Raw genomic sequence first — 18166 nt, 5'->3', positions numbered from 1 at the left:
TATCTATAAAAAAATAATCAATCCAAGAGTACATATGATGAACCTGAGAGAAATATGAATATTCATTTTCTTGGGGGTGTAAAAATGCCACACATCAAGAATACCACATTGAGATTAAAAAAGATTTAAAAAGTAGGGTTGATTTATTAGTGACAGGGGTTTTACTTGAAGAGTGGTCTAATATAGGGTCAAGCCAAAAATTAAAATTCCACCCATCACTAAGGAATACCGATTCAAATCAGGCAGAAAAGAAAAAAGACGTTCAAAGAACAAGGAGTCATCTGTATTTGGAGTGTATACATTTGCAAATATGATTAGTTTATTCCCAAGACTACCCAAAACAATAACAAAGCACTCATTTGTCTCAGAAATTGCATTATGTTGAATAAAGGATAAATTCTGATCAAACAGGATAGAGATGCCTCTTGATCTAGATTAAGAGGGTGAATGAAAATGCATACCCTTCCATCCTTTGAAAGAATGTGAAATATCATCTTTATGAATATAGGTTTCTTGGAGAAAGATTATATGAGTTTTAAGTTTCCGGATATAAGAGAAAATCTTATTTCATTTAACAGGGTTATTTAGACCTTTCACATTAAAACTGAGTATATTAATAAAAGAATCCATCAAATATCCTTTAGTAATGTATAAAAGGTAATCACAGACATGTAGATAGTGAATAAGTAAAACAGTAAAAACATCCAATCAGCTTTATAGAAGAACCCATTTCCCCTCTCCCTCCCCCCAAAGAGAGAAATCAGCCAAGGGAGGCTGGAGACTAATTCTAATGTTCCCAACCCAAAACTCCGGTGGCTCCAGAAAATATATATGTATAGCTGCACTGAATAAATGATTGTAAACATATATATATATATATATACAAAAAAAGTCAAAGTAAATAAGTTTGCTAATTACGATAAAAAAAGCCATGGGAAAATATAAGTATTAGTCTCGGTAAAAAAAGGAAAGATAGATTAGGAAAATCAAATATGGAAAATCAATAAGTAAAACAACATATACTCACGAGTGCAAAAAAAAGTAAAGAAACAAATCGAAGATAATTAAAAAGGGAAGCGGTTTAGATAGCTTCCTACATAACACTGAGAGAATATAATGTATTGTTTAAAAAGAGCTGCGAAAAACAGCAAAAGAAAAAATGGATGCAGTCTGCCTGCATATTTTGCATAGTTTGAGCGATAACAAGGCGCCAGTTACTTAGTCTAGCAAATTATTAAAACTTCGTAAAACTAAGAAACCTTGTTATCAACAAAACACCAATTACTTGATTGAACACCTGAAATTAAAACATTTAACATAAAACAACTCAAAGTTGAATTTAAGGATGGAGACTTTGTAAAAGTTTCTTAGCTTCTTCAGGCTTCGTAAACCAAGAAACCTTATTATCAGAAGTAGTAACCTTGAGTTTACACGGATCTCTGAGAGAAAGGCGACAGCCAAGCTTAAAAAGATCAGACATGACCTCTTTAAAAGCCTGTCTAGCTCTTAGAACTTCCGGTGGATAATCTTGAACAATCCGAAACTGTTGATCATGGAATTGTAATATACGTTTCTTCCTTGATTCACGAAGGATCTGTTCTTTAATCTGATAGTCATAAAAGCGAATGATAATAGAGCGAGGTTTGGCAGGATCACAATTAGGAGGGGTAATTCGGTGAACGCGCTCAAATTTTGGTAATTCCGATAATATATCAGGGAATAAATCTTTCAGCATTTGAACACAAAAATTGATAGGCTGATTACCCTCCAGTTTTTCAGGAAGTCTTATATTCTTATATTGCACCTTCGGTTCCTGATCTCCAAATCTGTAAGTTTCTTCAGTAACGCGTCGTATTTTTTAAGTTGTTCCTTAGAAATTCTCTTGAAACCTTTGATATCCTTCTGCAACACCGGCAGAGATTCTTTGTGTAGCTTAATACGAATTTCGTGGTCATTCACAGTCTGCTGTAGACTTCCAAGTTTCCGATTAAGCGTTTTCAGTTCAGATTTAACCAGGTCGAAGGAATTCTGTAACAAATCAAACGTGGATTCCAAGTCATCCAGTTTATCCAGTTTTTCGAGTTTCTCTGACGTTTGTTGAATCATTTCAGTCGAAGACTCTAAAGTAGTCTCTCTTTTTGACAGCGTTCTACTCATGGTGCTCTCACCAAGATAAGTTTAAACAGCAAAGTAAGCAAATAATTTCGGAGCATGTAGCTAGTGCAACCTACTCCATTACAGCCATCGGAAGTCTCTCGATAATTATTGAAGCATGTTACGATGTTTTTCTTAGGCACCTGTATGACTGAAGCCTACTTGAAGCAGAGGAGCACCTCAGACTGCCACAGTGGGAAGTTAATGCAATGTTACACAAATTAAATGATGCACTTACAATACCACAAATCAGATGCCCCGTCCTTAGCATTGATCTGTTGTCTGAGCATGCACTGTTATTTAGGCATGTACATCGCTCCCTCTGCCCCACCTCCCTCTCCCTCTCTCTCTCTCTGTCTCATTGCATTGTGGATACACCAGTTAAAGCCATCTCCCATGTGTGCTCTTTTATTTAATTGCTATGTAGTTGTGCACAGACTCAACAAATCAGAAGGAATTACGAACCTGAATGTCAGAAAATATCATGAGCTGCACTGACAGTTATGGCACGATTACAGGATGAAACAGCGAGAGTGAAACAGTACAAAGAAGGCAGTCATGGATGCTATTTGATAGCACTAATGAAGGCTGGGAGTCATATAGATAGAGTGTTGAACTGTATTGTAATGTGAACAATGTAAAGGAGCAAAAGAAAGCCCCTACACTTCTTAACGTAATAGGCCCAAGAACATACAGTCTGTTACACAACTTAGCAAAACTAGCAAACAAGATTCTCATTGAAATTGTTACAACATTACAAAATAGCTTGAGCCCTAAACTGCTGGTAATAGCAGAGAGATTTAGATTTTACAAAAGGAACCAGTCAAAAGATGAAAGCCTTTCTGAATAAATTTCAGAACTATGCAACCTTTCCCAGTACTACAACTTTAGAGATGGACCTTCTGATTCATTAATGGACAGGCCTGCATGTGGCATACATGGTCAAAGAACTCAAAAGAGGCCATTAGCAGAAGGAGACCTAACTTTAGAATGAGCATTGACCATTGCAACATCATGAGAGAATGCAGCAAAGGATGCAGCAGAATTTCTAGTCCAGATTATTTGAGCGCTGAAGGATTGGATAGGAGTACGATATTGAATGGAGCTGTTGCCTTCCCAGTGTTTAACAGATGGAAATTATGGTTCACAGAACGTTGGCTTCAAAAATATTAACATCATAATGGTAAAGGAGATGCTAGAGAGTTACAGCTGAGTATCTTACATGCTTAAACGTGCTTAAGGTGATACATCTTTGATAATGCAACCTTTAAAAAAAAATCCGGTTTGCTGCCAGCAATTTGTGTGTTGCTCGGATTCCCAACATCTGCAGATTTTCTCTTGTTCATGATTGAAAAAATTCTGCACCTTTTATGCATCTGATTTGTTGAATTGTAAGTGCATCATTTAATTTGTGTAATATTGCATTTCATCAAAAGAAATGTCAATTATGTTGAATTATTTAACAGAATGTAAGTTTTATTTTTGTCAATTTCTTGGAAAACCCTAAAACATTTGGTTTGTTCAAAGCAAAATGCTGGAGGAACTCAGCAGGCCAGGCAGCATCTATGAAGAAAAGCACAGTCGACTTTTTGGGCCAAAACCCAAGCATTTTGTGTGTGTTGCTTGGATTTCAGCATCTCTTGTTTGTGATTTTGGTAATGAAACCTGCTATATAGTTTATTTTAAGGTTCGAGGGGAAAATACAAAGAGGCCATGTGGAAAACTATTGAAGAAAATCAGGGGTGCAGTATTTCCTTTCTGAGTACTTGAAGCGAGTACATTTTATATCTCATTGCACATTACAATAAAGAATAACATTATTTTTATAGAGACTGTTATGTTCTTTGAATTTTCATATACTTTTTAAAAAGTGACTTTTTAACCTTGAACAGAAAATTGTATCTGACAACATTAATTCCATTCTATAAGTTTAGTGAATTTGGCAATTACAAGTTCAACTCGTATTTCTCTTAGTTGACAGTAGCTGTGAAATACAAATTGGTTTGTGGAAGACACCTTGAAAGCAAGTTTCTTAACATTCTTTTAAACTTCAAGAAGTACTAAATAATTTAACCTGCAGCTGAAAATTGAATTTGGAATTGTTACTTGAAATTTCAAAATTTCTTGCTTGTATGAATTTCATCAAAGCTCAGAGTTAGATGTACAATACCATAAGACTTACAAAAAGAAATAGGTCATTCAACACAATTCATTCATGGCTGACTTTTTATCCCTCTTAACTCCATTCTCCCAATACTCTTTAACATTCTTACTAATCAAGAAGCTACCAACTTCTGTTTTAATTATGCCCAATGATTTGGCCTCCATAGCCATCTGTTGCAATGAATTCCATATATTCACTTCCCTCTGGCTAGAGAAATTTCCCTCTAGCTCTGTTCTAAGTGAACATCCCTCTACTCTGACATTGTGCCATTTGGTCCTGGACTTCCCCACTAAGGGAAGCATCCTCTCTGTTTCCACTCTATCTAGTCATTTCAATATCGATTGATTTCAATGAAATCCTCTCTCATTCTTCTAAACTACTGTGAGTAAGGGCCCAGAGCCATCAAATGCTCCTCTTGTATTAACCCTTTGTTTCTTAGGATGATTTTCATTAACCCCACATTAACTGTGCTCAGTTCTGGTTGCCTCACTACATGAAGGATGTGGAAGCCATATGTGGGTGCAGAGGAGATTTACAAGGATGTTGCCTGGATTGGGGAGCATGTCTTATGAAAACAGGTTGAGTGAACTCAGCCTTTTCTCCTTGGAGCGATGGAGGTTGAGAGGTGACCTGATAGAGGTGTATAAGATGATGAGAGGCATTGATTGTGTGGAGAGTCAGAGGCTTTTTCTCAGGGCTGAAATGGTGGCCACAAGAGGACACAGGTTTAAGGTGCTTGTGAGTAGGTACAGAGAACATATCAGGGGTAAGTTTTTTACTCAGAGAGTGGTGAGTGCATGGAATGGGCTGCTGGTGATGGTGGTGGAGTGGATATGATAGGGTCTTTTAAGAGACTTTTGGATAGGTACATCCAGCCTAGAAAAATAGAGAGCTATGTGTAAGCCTAGTAATTTCTAAGGTAGGGACATCATCAGCACAACTTTGTGGGCTGAAAGGCCTGTATTGTGCTGTAGGTTTTCTACATTTCTATGTTTCTAACTTCAGAAAAGGAGGTTAAAATGTGAAATTCAAAAAATGTCCCTGAAAGGTGCAAGAAGCCAAAGATTTTATTGATATGATAAATCTTCCAATGATGGAAATAACTGTTGGTTCAAAGCAAAAGTCTGCAGAAAGTGTCACAGACAAGGTCACATTGAGAGAGTGTGCAAAGTGACAAAAAGTACAACCAACTAAAAAGTCTCAAACACAAAACTAAGCAAATGCATAAAGTTACCGAATATAAAACAGAATCAAGCAACATGGAGTCTGACAAAGGTGGACTGTCATTCCTAGAACTGCACAGTAATAACTGAAGCAGATCACAAAATCATCTGGATCACAATAGATGTGTCTGGTGTAAAACTACAAAGATAGAGAAAAAGACATAACAGACTCTGGAGTGGTGGTGCATTGTTCTACTGTGCAGCAACACCTGCACAAATATGACCTTCATGGAAGAGTCATCAGAAGAAAACCTTTCCTGCATCCTCACCACAAAATTCAGCATCAGAAGTTTGCAAAAGAACAAGCCTGATGCATTTTAGAAACAAGTCTATCATAGGTTGCCAGTTTGTTGGTCAATCCTTGTGTGATACTAATCCCTAATCCGATTGAAATCGGCAATTCTAAGTTCTGCCCTAGTTCTAGGGAATCCCTGTGAATCCGGTCTCCTTGTCAAGATCCCCCTGGTGTTCTGCTCTACGTTCAAGTCTACGCCAGCCTCTCTGAGTCAACGTGCCAATGTCCTGCACTTGGGTTCTCCGCCATTGCCCCTTGTAACAGTTATTTTGAAACTGTAAAAGGTAGAAATAAAAAAGTGATCTTGCTTAACATATTAAAGAAATGTGTCATCTTTAACTTCATGCTTTTTGGAAATCAGGTCATCTTTTACTCACTTCGCAGAACAGAAATTTCACAGTAACAGAAATTTTGACCAGGTGTGCCCAAACTTTTGCATGTCACTGTAAATGGATTCCTTACATTTGTATTTACTTGCAAGATAGACACAGTGTTTAGAAGTGAGGCAAAGCAAGAGCTTTGACCCTTCATAGACCCTACACAGAATACAGAGAAGGAAGAGTTTGTTGTTTTGAGGCAAAATAAGGTGGATAAATCCCCAGGGCCTGAGAAGGTCCTCCCTTGAACCTTGTGAGAGGCAAGTATATAAATTGCATCTCTAGCAGTGATACGTAAATCATGCTTTGCAACAGGTCAACATGACTTTGTGCATGGTAGGTCATGTCTAACCAATCCTATAGAGTATTTTGAGGAAGGTACCAGGAAAGTTGATGAAGGCAAGGCAGTGGATGTTGTCTACATTGTCTTTAGCAAGGCATTTGACAAGGTCCCGCATGGGAGGTTGGTCAGGAAGGTTCATTCACTTGACATTCAAGATGAGGTAGCAAATTGGATTAGATATTGGTTTTGGGAGAAGCCAGACACTGGTGATAGATAGTTGCCTCTCTAACTGCAGGAATGTGACTGGTGGAGTGACGCAGGGATCGGTGCTGGGTCCATTGTTGTTTGGAATTTACATCAATGATCTGGATGATAATGTCCTTTAATGGATCAACAAATTTGTGGTTAACATCAAGATTAGGAGTGTAGTAGCCAGTGGAAGAATATCAGCTTGCAGTGGGATCTTACCCAGCTGGAAAATGGCAGATGGAATTTAATATAGGCAAGTGCAAGGTGTTGCATTTCATTAGGACCAGCCAGGGAAGGTCCTATGCAGAGCACTGAGGAGTGTGGTAGAGCAAAGGGATCTGGGAATACAGCTTCATAATTCATTGAAAATAGAAACACAGATAGATAGGGCTGGATAGAAAACTTCTGGTACATTGGCTTTCCTAAATCAAAGTATTGAGTACAGGCAATCGGATGTTATGTTGAAGTTGTGTAAGATGTTGGTGAGGCCTAATTTGGAGAATCGTGTGCAGTTTGGTCACCATCCTACAGGAAAGATGTAAATAGGGTTGAAAGAGTACAGAGAAAATTGACAAAAATGTTTCCAGGACTGGAGCACCTGAGTTATGGGAAAGATTGAATAGATTATGACTTTATTCCTTGGAACAAAGAAGACTGAGGGGAGATTTGATAGAGGCATACAAAATTATGAGGGGTATAGATAGAGTAAATGCAAGCAAGCTTTCTTCCACGGAGATTACGTAGGACAGTGGTCTCCAACTACCGGGTTGCGGACTGGCACCGGGCCGCAAAGCATGTACTTTGAGGAAATGATATGATTTGACGGTATGAAATGATATGAGTCAGCTGCACCTTTCATCATTCCCTGTCACACCCATTGTTGAATTGAATGCACGTGAGGTCATCAGTTGCCTAAACGCAGTGATACCCTCGCGCCAGGGATCACTGGTTGGCCTCGCGCAGCCGGCGGGAAGTGCCGTTGCTACTGGTCTGGAGCGCGGACAGATGGGCACCTCCTCTAAACCTATTTAGCATACCGAATGTTCATGGGGAACCAGGTGCTAAAATATTCGCAGATCTAATTCGGGCTCAGGGTTTCATAAGCAGCAGAGTAGCTACCTCGCTGTGATCTACTGAAAGTCATCCCTCGAGCCAAACTTTTGTCGGCCGATAGATCCCACAAGGGGGGTGGGCGCGTGCCCTGTCGCATTCCTCGCTCGGTTAGTTGCTCGCTCTCCCCAGACTGCTACCGCCACGGCCCCAATACGGGGACCTCTGGCCCTGACCTTGTCCTCTCACCCCACCCACGACCAGCCACACCTGGCCAAGCACCCTGCACTTAAACACAAAGCCGTTGTGTTTTTTGAGTGGAAAAAACGTGAGTAAGCGGGACAGAAGCAAATGCTGATAGCCACGTAAACTAAATTCCAGAATAGACTGGACGTAAGGAACCTCCTTCAAGTATTGCTGTATTCCGGTCGTGTTTAAACCCGCCCCCCCCCCCCAACTGTCGGCCGGTCCGCAAGAATATTGTCAATATTAAACCACAGCACAAAAAAGGTTGGTGACCCCTGGCATAGGACTACAAATGAAGGTCATGGGTTAAGGGTGAAAGGTGAAATGTTTAATGGGAACATGAATGGAAACTTCACTCAGAGAGTCGTGAAAGTGTGGAATAAACTGCTAGTGCAAATGGTGCATGCGATTTTGATTTCAATGTCCGGATATGTACATAGATATTAGGGTATGGAGGGCAAGTCAATGGGACTAGGCAGTTTAAGTGGTTCAGCATGGACTAGATGAACTGAAGAGCCTGTTTCTGTACTGTCCTTTTCAATGACTCCATGAAAATGGCCAGAATGGTTCAAGCTGACAGGAGGGTGACAGTAACTCAAATAACTATGTTTTACAACAGTGGTGTGCAAAGAGCATCTCTGACGACACAACACATTGAACCTTGAAGTGGGTGGTCTACAAGAGAGGAAGACCGTGAACATACTCCCAGTGTCTACTATATTAGGTAGAAAAAGTACTGAATAAAGTGACCACTGACTGTAGCTTTCCGTGTAGGAATTTGACATTCTAGCTTGGAAATCAATTTCTTGCTCTTTAGTATTTGCTGTTGTTACTGTGTATAAATCCTGGAACTCCCCCAGACAATAGCACTCCAAGGCTGATCACTAGAAAAACTAATTCATGAAAGCATCTTACTATGTTCTGCGGGCAAGTAGGGATGTACATCAAATTCTGGGCTTGTCATCACCATTCATAAAATAATTAACATATATATATATAAACATATTCCATTTCATCACACAGGAAAAAATAAATCATGGAAAAAAGCTGTTTCTTTCCTGTTGCTCTCAAAGAAAGCCACCTACCAAAATCTCATGAGCACTGTCAGAAGTCACAATCCCTTTTGAATGCATCCTGCTGGCAGATGTCAGTTCAAAGGGATTGGCAGCATCTTGCTTCAGTGATGTTAATAACCACTGTGTGAATTAAAACCCAAAGAAAAATAGCTACATTTGAATTATTTTTCTTTCACTACTTGATGTCATGGATAACACCACCATGACACTGAAATGATTCTTCATCTACAGACTCACTTTCCTCTACTCTTTACAACTTATGTTCTCAGTATTAATTTTAGTTGCACAGTTTGCCTTCTTTTACACAGTATGTCAGTATTTGTTTATGTATAGTAGTTTGGAGAATTCTATTGTATTCCTTCTTCTTCCTGTAAATGCATAAAAGGTACTGTATGGTAAAATACATGTAAACAGAAGAAATTCTGAAGATAGAGGAAATCCAGAGCAACACACTTAATACTGGAGGAACTCTGTAGTACAAGCAGTATCTATGGAGGGGAATAAACAGTGGACATTTCAGACCGAGACACTTTATCACTGAAAGATCTGATGCCTGACCTGGTTCATTACCTAGCACCACATCTAGTGTGGCCTCTCCTCTAGTCGGCCTGTCTACATATTGAGTCAGTAAACTTCTTGGACACACTTAACAAATTCCATCCCACTAAGGAAGTGCCCATCAATATTAAGGCAGTTGAAGTTCCCCATGACAAAAACCATGTACTTTTTGCACCTTTCCAAAATCTTCCTCCCAGTGTGTCCCTTAGTGTCTCTGTTGCTATTGTTGAGTGGGGGGTAGTGGAGCTGTCTATAGAATAATTCCAATAGCCTGATTGCTCTCTTCCTGTTTCTGACTTACAGCCACATTGATTCAATAGAAAATCCGTCCACAGTGTCCTCCCTCTCTGCAACTGTGCTACTATCACTGTTTAACAATGCTGCTCCCCCATTGCGGTTGACAATTTTGAAATATTTAACCCTGGAACATCCAGCAGCCATCCCTTCCTTTGTGACAGTCAAGTCTCCATAATGGCCATAGCATTGTATATCCTGGTACAGACCCATGATCTATGTTCGTCACCTTGATTCCTGATATTCCTTTCATTAAAATAGGCACACTTTTCATTAAAAGAGACACACTTCAACCCACCACAATGAATGCAATATTGCCTATCCTCCTCACAGACCCTCTAGGTGTTACATCTACCTGCACATCAAGTGCTCCATCCATTGATCTACTTCTCTGTTTCCCATCCTCCTGCAAAACTAACTTCACCCTTCCTGAGCAGAGTGACTCAACTTAACTCACCTTGTAAAATAATGTGAATGATATGCACAGTCTGTATTTCACTTCCTGTTTCGAAACATATTCTGAAATCTCTATGTGAGAGTAATTAATACACAGATATAAACTCTTACTTTATTGATATGTATGCATCCTTTATATTTATTTATATTGATATTTTATGCATGTTTGGAAACTACACCTGTGTGATTTCCTACAGGGTATCTAATGACCCTGTAATCTTTGTCTCAGAAGATAATATCAAAGAATTCTTCAAGAGGCATCAGGTCCCAACAGTGTACCTCGCCTGCTACTGACAACCTGATCTGATCTAACCAAATGGCTGCTCTATCCAAAAATATCTTCAACCTCTCACTGCTCCAGTCAGAAGTTTCCTCATGCCTCAAAAAGACATCAATTACACTTGTGCCCAAAAAGAGCAGAGTAAGCTATGTCAATGACTATCACCTGGTAGCACTCATATCTGATGAAGTGCTTTAAGAGGTTGGTCATGGCTAAAATTAACTCCTGCCTAAGCAAGGACCTGGACTACTATAACTTGCCTATCGCCACAGCAGGTCTACACAGGAAGCAATCTCACTGGCTCTCTACTCAGCCTTAGACCACCTGGACAACAGCAATACATACATCAGGCTGCTGTTTAACAATTACAGCTTTGTATTCAACTTCAGTACTAATCAGAAAGCTTCAAAACCTGGGCATCTGTACTTCACTCCTTGACTCCCTCATTAGGAGACTGCAGTGTGGATCAGTAATAACATCTCCTTGCTGACTTCAGGATGCACACTTAGACCACTGTTCCATTCTCTGTACACTCATGACTGGGTAGCTTAGCACAGCTCAAACACCATCTATACTCTCACTGATGACACCACTGTTGTCAGAGACAGCTTCTCAGATGACTATAGTGAAGAGTACAGGAGAGAGAGAGATCAGTTGGTTTTAATATTGTTGCAACAATAACCTCACACTCATTGACAGTAAGACCAAGAAATGGATTGATTGTCCTATGATTAGGCTGGGGTTAAATCGGGGGTTGCTAGGCAGCACTTCACTTTTCTTCTTTGAGACACTTTGTTTATTTATTTACTACTATCTATTATTTATATATATATTGTAATTTCTGGTATTTGTATATATTGCACTGGACTGCTTACAAATTTCATTGACATCATGTATGAGTGATAATAAATCTGATTCTGTTTTGATTGGAACCAGGTTGCTCGATGGCCATTAGTCGCTGCTGGGTAAGCCATTTTAAACTCAGCTCAGTTTAAGCCAAACAAAGGCTTTCAGATGTATCATACAGCAAAATGAATGCAAGTACTGAAACTCTGGTCATTCAAGTAATTCCCTTGATTGTGGTAGAGATGGATATGAGCAATCAATGTAGGGTTGAATCACTTGTAATAACTTTAGGATTCCTTTATTCATCTATACAATTGTGAATGGTCAAAGTTGTTGCCAGCTTTTTGAGCAACTTCAAAGATATACATTTCCTGCCATCAGTACTTGCAGTATTAATTACTTGCTGTAATTTTCTACCTGTAGTGATCAATATCCCAGATCTTCACTGTTTCCTGTTTGGCCCAGATGTTCAATAACATTTGAAGAGTATTTTATTACATCTCATCAATAAAATTGTATCTTTTGATATTAAGTACCAGTCTTAACTTTTGATATGAGTTCAATAAGTAGTAATATATCAACAAAACAACTTCATGGAGTTCTCTTTTTTTGGAGCTATTGTCAAAGTATACCACTGAATAGTACAACATAGTGTTATGATTCCAGCCCCCTCCTTTGTGAGAATCGCAAGAGCACCCATTGAAGGGGGGGGGGGGTCAGTAGACCCAGTCAGAGAGAGAGAGAGAGACGTGCCAAATTGCAGGTACCACCAGTGATACAGAATAAAGACAACAGCGACTATTGTCTCATGGAGACCACGTGAAAAGCCTTTGGGCAAGGTGGGCTGGTTGAGAGAGAGATTGCATCATCCCAACCTGATTGACACCTGCGACCCCGTGAGGAAGTATAAAGGAGAGTCTCAGGGGGACAGCCCCTCAGACACACGAAGAAGACACGAGAGTGTTCCCGCAGCAGCGGGAAGCCATTCTGAAGGAAGCCACGTGTGTTAGATTCCGGGATTGGGATCTGTGGCTGGAATCACAGGAAACCGCTTTTAACTAACATCGGGGAGAGGAAACCAACGCTCCCCCCGATTTCACGGAAGATTCATCAAGACTAGGCAAGTTCTTTCTCTTCTCCCCCAATCTCTCTCTCTCAGTCGCCCCACATGAAACCCAGCGATTTCCAACGGGCTGAGGCCGGCAGACTTGCAGAGTGACTTTTATATTTCCAATGGACAGTCTATTAACCCCTAGACAACAGCAGAGCTCATTTAATAATGATGATTATTAATATACCCGCGCTTTAGATTGAGTGTTGACAATGTGCCCTATCTGAATGTATGTATTAACCCTACTTTTGTGTCCCTTTACGAATAAAACGTTTGTAAATAGTGACAACAGACTTCAACGGACCTCTCTATCTTTGCTGGTAAGTTCTCCAGTTACGGGATACGTAACAATTGGGTTGCTCGTCCGTGATTTTACACCAAATTGGGAGGCCAGTGAATCGGGCTTGTAAATCAAAAACTTGAATCTGGTTACGCGGGTAGCCAGATGGGAAACCAGCAAAGATGGACGTGGGTGAATTTATGGAAAACGCTAGAGGCAGCCACCAAATCAGACTTGTTAAATTTGGCGAAGGGGTTGAACCTCACAGAAGTGAGGTCGTCCATGAAAAAGCGGGAGGTATGAAGGGCCATAACTCAGTATTACGTTGGGAAGAATGTGTTTGAAGATGAGGTATTGGAAGATATCCCTGACAAAGTACCATCAAGTGGGACGGTTCAGTTAGAGGTGGAGAAATTAAAGTTGGAACGTGAACTTAAGTTAAAAGAGCTGGAAGTGGCTGAGAGAGAGAGAGAGAGGGAAAGGCAAAGACAGCATGAAATTCACCTAAAGGAGCTAGAAGCAGAAGAGAAAGAGAAGGAACGGGCTGAGAAAGAGAAACAGAGGCAACATGGCTGGGAAATTGAGAAGATGAAGAACGAGCGAAGAGATCAAGGGTTAGACCAAGCAGAGCGGTTTAATGTTAGTAGGGAGTTGAGATTGGTGCCCTTGTATAAGGTCATTCTGGATTGTGAGCTGGTGTATGGATCAGTTGAAATAGGGGTGCCCTCAGAATTCCCGAGAGATGACGGGGACATCCTGCTGGGAAACGACTTAGCAGGGGGTAAGGTTTGGTCAGCCATGCTGCCGACCTGGCGACCGGCGAGTACGGTGGCCCCGTCCCTAGCGCCCAAGGACCATCTCGCCGGCGGGATCACTCGCAGCCTGTCGAGAGAGGGAGCTGTGAACGAGAGCAGTTTAAATCTGGCCAGTTTTGATTTGGCCGAGACGTCTTTGCCAACCTTGTGCCACGAGGGTTCCGAGGGTGGTAAGACGAAGAGTAGTAAAGTGAAAGGGGGTAAGGGAGAGGAGATAGATCTGCCTTTAGCGAAGAGAAAGGTCCTAAAGGTAGGAAATAAAGATGAGAAACAGATAAAGCTGTTAAAAGGTCCAGAGTTGGACATGGATGATCTGTCTGGTTTGGCAGAATTGTTTGAAGAACTTGAGAGTTCTAAAGGTGTTACCGATAACAAGAGGGGGGCAGTCCTAGATGGAAAGGATACCCTTGCCTCAAAGGAGTCTACTGAAAAGGCCGAGGAGGTTGTTTTAGCTCACAGGGTTGCACCTTCCCCGGGTGGGAGCCTCCCAGAGAGTAACTGGGAGGATCGGGGGAGGTTAGAATTTGAAAAAGGTACGGGTGTTGAAAGCCTGGAAGAGGCCAATGTCCCTTTTGCAAGTGTCCGAGATGGGGATGCCCGAGGGGCTGAACCTAATAACGGAGCTCAGAAGAAGTCTGAGGTATCTGACCCAGTGGAATGGGGCGGCCGTCCTTGTGGGTCAGATGGACTCGGTTCAGTGGGAAAAGGGTTAACCTTGGTAACCGGGGAAAGTGTGATCTCCCTGGCGTCTGTACTCGAAGGAGTGTTCAAAGTTAATGCAGAATTTAAGAATGGGGGGGTGAGGATTGTTGGCGAAGGAAATGAAAAGCCTGTAGTTTCCAAATCAAAGGAAGAAATCTTAAACCTGGCAGATCGCTCACAGAGTGAGCAGGGGGATAGCGGGGCCCCCCAACTCTATTGTTATGCCAGGACGGGGTGTGAAAAAGCTGCCTTTGACAGGCTACTTGAGTGAAGAGTTCGAATCAAACACCAATAGCCTGAAGGGGACTGATAAAAGGGCCAGCCACCTGGGTAAAATCAAAGAGTTGGGTGGAAATGGTCTAAGTCTGGGGCATGGTATTGCTAAAATAACCCCGATGAGCGGGGCGGGCGGGAGTTCACCATGCAAAACTACTCAAGTTCCCCAAGGGGGGGCTCGCCGGAAAAGAGGCGACGGTTAATGGGGATGCCATTGTTAGACAGCCAAGCAGGTTGAACAGGTTTGCGCCAAAGCCTGTGAATAATAAAGGCAGCCCTTTGGAGACCTGCTGGTTAAGTTAAACGACTGAAATGATTAGTATTCGTGTAAACTTTTGTAAATGCACCTAAGCTAAGGTCACACCTCCTTAGTTTTGTTGCTTAAAAAAAAATTAAATAGGTGGTTATTGAATTGAAGTCTGATGTACGGTTCGCAATGTTAAGATATGAAAGAAAGGGACACTGTAATCGTTAACTATTTAGATACTGACTTGAATGTATAACGGTAGTATTTTGTGAAAAGAAAAACTTGTGTATTGTGTTAGATCCAAAACTCCTGTAAGACAGTGGACCACTCCGTTTTAACCGCTGGTAAAACGTCTTTTAAGAGGGGAGGTGTAATGATTCCAGCCCCCTCCTTTGTGAGAATCGCAAGAGCGCCCGTAGAAGGGGGGGGGGGGTCAGTAGACTCAGTCGGAGAGAGATTTGCAGGTACCACCAGTGATACAGAATAAAGACAACAGCGACTATTGTCTCATGGAGACCACGTGAAAAGCCTTTGGGCAAGGTGGGCTGGTTGAGAGAGAGATTGCATCATCCCAACCTGATTGACACCTGCGACCCCGTGAGGAAGTATAAAGGAGAGTCTCAGGGGGACAGCCCCTCAGACACACGAAGAAGACACGAGAGTGTTCCCGCAGCAGCGGGAAGCCATTCTGAAGGAAGCCACGTGTGTTAGATTCCGGGATTGGGATCTGTGGCTGGAATCACAGGAAACCGCTTTTAACTAACATCGGGGAGAGGAAACCAACGCTCCCCCCGATTTCACGGAAGATTCATCAAGACTAGGCAAGTTCTTTCTCTTCTCCCCCAATCTCTCTCTCTCAGTCGCCCCACATGAAACCCAGCGATTTCCAACGGGCTGAGGCCGGCAGACTTGCAGAGTGACTTTTATATTTCCAATGGACAGTCTATTAACCCCTAGACAACAGCAGAGCTCATTTAATAATGATGATTATTAATATACCCGCGCTTTAGATTGAGTGTTGACAATGTGCCCTATCTGAATGTATGTATTAACCCTACTTTTGTGTCCCTTTACGAATAAAACGTTTGTAAATAGTGACAACAGACTTCAACGGACCTCTCTATCTTTGCTGGTAAGTTCTCCAGTTACGGGATACGTAACAATAGTAAAAGGGAAGTTATAGAAAATAGTCTTGCTTAAGTACCTCTGTATGTATGGCAGCATAGTGACAAGTGTAACACTTGAGAGTGCCAGCTGTAAGATTGGGGTTCAATGCCTGCAGTTCGTACGTTCTCCTTATGACCTGGTAGGTTGCTTCTGGGTACTCTGGATTCCTTCCACATTCCAAATGAGTAAGAGTTAGTATGTTGTGGCATACTTTGTTGAGGCTAGAAGCATGATGACACTTATGGGCTACCCACAGCACATACTCGGACTGTGCTGGTCATTGGCACAATCGATGCATTTCACTGTATGTTTTAATGATTCAGAATCAGTATCAGGTTTAATATCACTGGCTTATGTCATGAAATGTTGTTTTGTGGCAGCAATACATTGCAATACATAATAAACAAACATAAATTACTTTGAGAAATGTATATATAATTAAACAAGAAGTAGTGCAAAAAGCAAGGTAAGAAAGAAAACTATGTAGTGTACACGGGTTCATAGTTCATTCAAAAATCTGATGGCGGAGGAGAAGAATTTGTTCCTGAAACATTGCATGTGTGTCTTCAGGCTCCTGTACCTTTTCCTTCATGGCAGAAATGAGAAGAGGGCATGCCCTGGGTGATGGGGGTCCTTAATGATGGACGCTGCCTTTTAGAGGCACTGCTTTTGAAGATGTCCTTCATGCTGTGGAGGTTTGCATCTTTCTGCAGCTTTTTCAATGTTTTGATGTACATGCAAAAAGTAAAGCTAATCTTTTTTTCTGCTGAGCTTTGACTTCATCCTGATTCATGCCTTCCCTGTATCAGGTATAGTAAAATTCCCTTTAAGTTACATTACTTCTGGGCATTTAAATATGTGCAGAATTTTAGTGGATAATTTACTCAAATACTACACAAAGAGTGGGCAAATTCAGATTCAGATAACCAAAAAAAGTTAGTAATCATGACCATGAAATTATCAGATTGTTGTAAGTAGCTAGCTGGTCCATTTACATTCTTCAGAGGTGCAATTGACATCAATGGAGCTGGGGTTGAGGGGGTGAACAGCTTTAAGTTCCTCTGCATCCACATCATCAAGGATCTCATGTGGGTCTGTACACACTAGCTGTGAGGTGAAATAGGCACAACAGCGCCTCTTTCACATCAGATAGTTGAGGAAACTTGGGCCCCCAAATCCTATGAACTTTCTACAGGGGCACAATTGAGAGCATCCTAACTGGCTGCTTCACCGCTTGGTATGGGAACTGGACTTCCCTCAATTGCAGGACTCTGCAGAGAGTGTTGCAGACAGTCCAGTGCATCTGTAGTTGTGAACTTCCCATGATTCTGGACATTCACAGGTGTGAAAAAAAGGGGCCTGTGTCACAAGGTGGGGACAAGGGTGCTGGGAGATGACCCACAAGCAGGACACAAACACGTCTTTCTTAGGTACAGTAAAATAGCGTTTATTACTCGCTACACAGAAGATCAGGAAATCAAGGAGGACAAGGAGGAACACGAACCTCGGACGAGGGAACAAAAGACTAGGATCGCCACGGACCTGGGACTTGGAAACAGGGAACTAGGATCGCCACGGACCTGGGACTTGGAAACAGGGAACTGGGACCGCCACGGCCCTTGGACTTGGAGACTGGGACCTTGATTCACCGCTGCCAGACACTTGGATACGAGGGATCGCTGCAGCCAGAAACGTGGACACCAAAACACAGGACAAGGAATCTTGAACCAGGACTCCTCCTTCAGATCAGGCACCGAGCCGGGACTCTTCTTCGGGGGGTAGACATGGACAAGGAGCATGAACATCGAGTCAGGACTCTGCCTTCCACTCAGGCACCGAGCCGGGACTCTTCGAGGGGTAAACATGGACAAGGGGCATAAACATCGAGTCAGGACTCTGCCTTCAACTCACCCCTGGTAGATTGACCTTGCCCGGACCCACTCTGGCGACAGAAGGTGAATTGCTGGTACTCCGATGCGGGCTGGATCACTCTGGCTTGTTGTAGCGGCAGCAACTT

The sequence above is a fragment of the Hypanus sabinus genome, chromosome 5, assembly GCF_030144855.1.
Source record: "Hypanus sabinus isolate sHypSab1 chromosome 5, sHypSab1.hap1, whole genome shotgun sequence".
In the NCBI taxonomy this organism is placed as follows: Eukaryota; Metazoa; Chordata; class Chondrichthyes; order Myliobatiformes; family Dasyatidae; genus Hypanus; species Hypanus sabinus.
Note: the sequence above shows the minus strand (reverse complement) of the source record.